General features: G+C 48.9%; 1 long non-coding RNA gene across 1 annotated transcript; it reads right to left on the reverse strand.

The window, feature by feature from the left end:
• Positions 1-444: 444 nt before the first annotated feature.
• Positions 445-5,119, reverse strand: LOC121103090. Its single transcript, XR_005835238.1, has 3 exons — positions 5,076-5,119; positions 3,935-4,017; positions 445-491 (listed from the first exon to the last, which is right to left on the reverse strand). It is a non-coding gene; the product is annotated as an uncharacterized LOC121103090 (long non-coding RNA).
• Between the last annotated feature and the right edge of the window lie 253 nt (positions 5,120-5,372).

A 5,372-nucleotide genomic window follows, 5' to 3' on the forward strand; every position in this document is an offset into this window, starting at 1 on the left:
GTTGAATAAATAAATAAAATCTTAGAAAATAATAATAATTAAAAAAAAAAAAGAAAAAGATTCCTGCTAATTCTGGAAAAAAAAAACCCTACACCGGAAGGGAATAAAAAAAATAATGCATGTATCTGAGTGTTTGATCATGAGCTATTTGTGAAAATATTCCCTTCCATTGAGTTTAGAAAACCCTCCTATGAGGAGAAAAAAGGTCGGCCAGTGATTCCCCCTGATTGGATTAGCCAACCGTAACCCTCTGGCTTCATCTTGGAATTTCCGCTGACTCACAGCCTCACCTGCATGTTGTGTGCAATTTCTTCTCTGTCGGGAGAGGATCTGGGAAAGGTTCTTGGTGCCCAGGGCGTTCCTCAGAGTTGTTTGTGCCAAAAGACGGGTTGCCGAGTGTGGGTGGTGATGTCGCCACGGCCAGGGTGGCATTCTGGACGATGGCAGACCACGCCATCCACACTGATTGTCACCGAATCCTTGGTGAGGATCTGTAACAGAAAAAGCCATTTTACACCTGCCAATAACTCCTGCTTTAACAGAACTGTAGACGAGCGTTCTTCTACAGAACATCTAAGACACCGGCTGATTGTCTTTAGTAAGTGCTACCGACTGAATGTTGTGTGCCCTCCAAATTCAGAAGCTGACAGCCAACCCCGTGTGATGGCAGGAGGCGGGGCCTTTGGATATGATTAGGTCGCGAGGGGTTGAACCCTCATGGTCATCTAGGAACGAGGAAGGAGCCCCTCATATAGGCACTGTGTCTGCTGCTACCCTGACCTTGGATTCCAGCCTCAGGATGGGAGCAATAAATTTCAGTCGTTCATGAGTACGCCCAGTGGGTGGGATCTGGTTATAGCCACGCCGAATGGACGAAGACAACAAAGCATCTAACAATGCCTTTAGAATTTTAACAAAAAACATTACTTCAATCACTCAACACATCTGGAGACACCATTCGTACTTTCAAAGAGGGTGGGGAATCAAAGGAGCCTTGATGGGACAAAGGAGGGACAGTTGTAGGTGGCAGGGGTGACACCTGGACTACGTCTTGCAGGAAGAAATAATTTCCGAGGGTGGCGTGAGAGCATGCAGGGCAGGGAGCACAGTGAGATGGCACGTGCTGTGGCAGAGACCTAGGCTTCATGAACTCTCTACGACAGCACAGTGAGTCGAACCGAAGGAATGAGGACTGTTGTTATAAGGGAGGTCAGGGTAAAAATATATTTTTATAGCATGCTACATAAAAATGCTTTCAGGACATCATGCATCAATGCTTCTTCCTACCCCCTTCCCAGGGAGGCTTAGTTTGGCTTACAGGTCCTTGGACAACCGGCCCTTGAGTCTCACTCCTTCCCACTCCCTCCTGCACACACGCTACACAGGACCAAGCGGTGAGTCCCACGAACACCATGTTCCGTGTCCCAGGCCTTCGTGCCGGTGTCCCCTCTGCTTGGATGTCCTCTCCTCTCCCTCTCCCTCACACCATCAGATGGGCACAGATTACTCATTATTCAAGACACAACTCAAGTGTCTTTTCCTCTGTGAGCTTCCTCACTCGACGGTTAAATACTTTTCCACTTTGCACCTTACTGCAGTGACCGTGTTACTGGTTGACCTCGTTGCCTCTCTACTGGACTACGCATTTCTTTTCTTTCTTTTTTTAAAGATTTTATTTATTTATTTGACAGAGAGGGCAGCCAGCGAGAGAGAGGGGAACACAGGCAGGGGATTAGGAGGAAGAAGCAGGCCTCAGCAGAGGAGCCTGATGTGAGGCTCGATCCCAGAACGCTGGGATCACGCCCTGAGCTGAAGGCAGACATAACGACTGCACCACCCGTGCACCCCTGGACTATGCATTTCTTGAGGGCAGTTTGTCTTTGTCATCTCCAACAGTGGCAGACTGTTGGATACAGAGCAGGTAGTGAATAAGCGAGAGATGACCTGAAAGCGTGACCCTAGGAATACAGTGATTGAGCAGGCGTGGGAGGGTCAGGAGACCTGAGCTGTACCTCCTGTATCTTCCTTGGTGATCCCTAATTGAGGCTCTTAAACTGCTAGACCTAGAGAGTCCGCATCTCTGAGATGGGCGCTAATAAAACGCTGCCCAGTTCTCGCCAAATTGCTTGCAAACTGCTTTGAAGTTGAAGATCGGTAGAACCAGGCTCTTTGCGAGTGTGAAGGGCTCTGTAAATGGCAGGTAGTAATGACAACGGTCTTCCATAGCTGTTTATCCCGTCAGGCAGGGAAAGCAGTTATCTTTTCTTCTGATAATCTAAAAATACTTCTAATAGTATATTACCATCTTTGTGTGAAAATTAATTATTTCCCATGATGTGATAGGAAAATGTGGTATCATTTTCTAAACAGTCTCTTGCCCCTACGACTGCCACAGCCAGAGCTTTCTAAAGCTGCAGCCTCTGCCTTGCCTGCTGTTTATCGTGGAGCAGAGTTTTATCTTCCTTCATATTAAATTCACAGGGGATCGGAAAAAGGACTGCTCGCCAAGTTCCAATCCACTCGCGTTCAGCAGCTCGCAGGAGAGGAGAGAGCCGTTAGAAGGCAGCTTCCAGCAAGCCTGCCAGATGTCTGCAGTGTTTACAGAGGAGAATGCAGGACTCCCAGCTGCCCTGCCAGGGCTCCTTGTAGTCAATCTTCTCTGAAAGATGAGATACACATGCAGAGAAGACAGCAGCACAGCTCTTAGCCTTGTTCTTGTGGGTATCAGTCATTCCTGGTGTCCCTATTTGTGCATGTGGGTTATAAAGGCCGACCTCACCCACTACTTGGATGGAGGTACCAGCAAGGAGGTTCTACGCTGGTTCCTGGAATCGGGGACAAGAGAAGGCCATAGGGCCAGGCTCCACCTCCCTGCTGTGCGCCTGGCCCTGGCCAGAAACACTGACACTATTCTTCGGTCCCTCCCTTCATCCTGTTTCAGGCTTTCTGTCTGCCTCGGTCATGATGCCTCCTAGGCGGTCACGGCCCAGGATGGCCCTCACTCGTCACGCGGGCCATGAGAAGAGCGGCGTCGGTGCATTGAGCATGGAGCATGGAGCTGAGCGTCGCTCGGCTCTGCCACTCTGGTCTGGTGAACCCCTTTGCCCCGCAGCGGTTACCCGCTTTTCAGGATCCTGCTGTGAGTTTCCACTGTGATATTACTTGTGAAGTAGTTTGAAAGAGCACAGAGTGTTACTATTATAAAGCATTACATGCTTCATCTAAAATAACTTAAAATGAGCAGCTCCTAATTCTTTATCAGAATACAATCAAGAACTTTAAGGAGAATATTGCACTAAGCCGGATTTTCTATCTGAAACCCATAGCAGAGAAATGTGGCAGGAAAAAGGATGAGCAAACATGATAATGCTAACATCACGCTACGTCAACTTATTCATGCAGCTTGGTGATGATACACATTAAGCAGCACCGAACTATTTACCAGCCACTATTCTAGGCACTGCACATATAACGTCTCAGGTAGTCCTCCTAAGAACCTTCTAAAGCAGGTTCTCCTAGGGACACTTGGGTGGCTCAGTCATTTAGTCAATAAAAAGTGTCTGCCTTCGGCTCAGGTCATGCTCTCAGGGTCCTGGGATCAAGCCCACGTCGGGCTCCTTGCTCAGCGGAGAGCCTGCCTCTCTGCCCCTCCCACCTGCTCGCTCATGCTCTCTCTCTCTCTCTCTCTCTCTCCTCGATCTCAAAAAAAAAAAGAAAAAAAGAGTAGGTCCTACTATTATGACCTCTAATTTTACAGATGAGGAAACTACGGTGCAGAGAGGTTAAGGAACTTGCTCAAAGCCACACAGTTAGAAAATGGTGACAGCAGGTGGGCTCTACGCCCATGCTCTCACCACCAACATGATCTGTGCTTCTCTCATCGCCAGCGACTTTCACACATGACCTCTGTTATTGATGGCAAAGCCCACCTTACCTCCTGAGGAGGAATGTCAAATGAAATGGTTCTCATGTCCACCTTGATGAAGCTGTCAGTGCAGGGCAGAATAAAAAACAAACCTGCAACAAAGAACACAGAACATTGTCGAAGCGACCACGGGCACCTTGTCCGATTCGTTCTAACAGAACCAACGTGGCCAGCGGAAGGCAGCTAGTTAGTCTCAGTGCACGGGCCAGATGCCAGGAATGGTATCACTCTTGCTCTCTCCCCCACCCAACTGCCACGAGGCCCGTGGCGTCATCTCCTGACTCCACCACACTGGGCGTCTGGGTTTCACTTGGACCAATGCAATCCTTCCCACGTCTTTCTAGGTCTTCCGAGTTCTCTCCTTTGACCGTTTTCTCGACCAAAAGCACAGCAATCTTTCCTGACCTATGGACCCCTGAACGTGCCACCACACGGGGGTCCATGATCTGCCCGGGGTCCCTCTTTGGCGCTCCCCTCTCCTCGAGCTCTGTGCTCCCGCTGGGCAGGCTACCCGCAGGCCCCTGGGCCCATCACACTGCCCCTGCATCGCTCTGCACCATGTTGCCATTTCTGCAGAACACACCACCCCCTGCCTGGCCAACACCTCTCCGTGCCTCAAGACTCAGCTGAGATGTCACCTCCAAAGCCTGGTCTCATCCTACTAGCTGGGAGTCCGTCACCTGTCTCTGGGGTTCCACAGCTATCTGCAATGGCTCGGTCATAGGACTTATCACGTGGGATTGTAGCGGTTTCCCTTTTAGTGCCCGCTAGACAGCAAGCTCCTGGAGGGCAGGAACTATATTTTAGCCTCCCTTGAATTCCCAGAGCCTGGAGAATACAGTAGGGCTTAAGGAAGTTGCCCCCAAAGGCATAGAGAATAAAATCTAGGAAGCCTTTAGGAGTAGGAATTCTCATGCTCCAACTTCCACAGCTGTGGCTATTCTTGGCCCAAAATAATCTTATCAGCTGGGATGGGAAGGGAGGCAGGGAAGGGAAAGGGTGGTGTAACAGGACTGGCCAGCACCACTGCTATTGTTACGCGGCGTCTGTTACGGTTTTCCAAGTCGACAGAGAGGACCCACGTGAGGGAATTCACATCAACAAGAAGAATTTCAGTCTCAGGCCAACCACCCAGAATTCTAGTACTGACCAGGTCCTTTGGCTCCTCCTTGTAAAATGCGACCAATCTAAAGATGATGGCTCTTTCATATTCTTTTTATGATCTGAGTTAAAAACACAAATAATAATTTAACATGAGAATTGCAACTATTTATATATGCTATATATTTATAGATGGCTTCTTAAATATATATTCTGTTCTAAACAGGTGAGATGCCTCTATTTTGTTTTTTTCTCTAAAGTCCAAGAGTATCAGGGTGCCTGCCTGGCTCAGTCTTTAGGGGTCGCTCTTGATCTCGGGGTCATGAGTTTGAGCCCCATGGCGTAG

This window comes from Ursus maritimus, unplaced genomic scaffold (assembly GCF_017311325.1).
Source record: "Ursus maritimus isolate PB19 unplaced genomic scaffold, ASM1731132v1 scaffold_17, whole genome shotgun sequence".
NCBI classification, from domain to species: domain Eukaryota; kingdom Metazoa; phylum Chordata; class Mammalia; order Carnivora; family Ursidae; genus Ursus; species Ursus maritimus.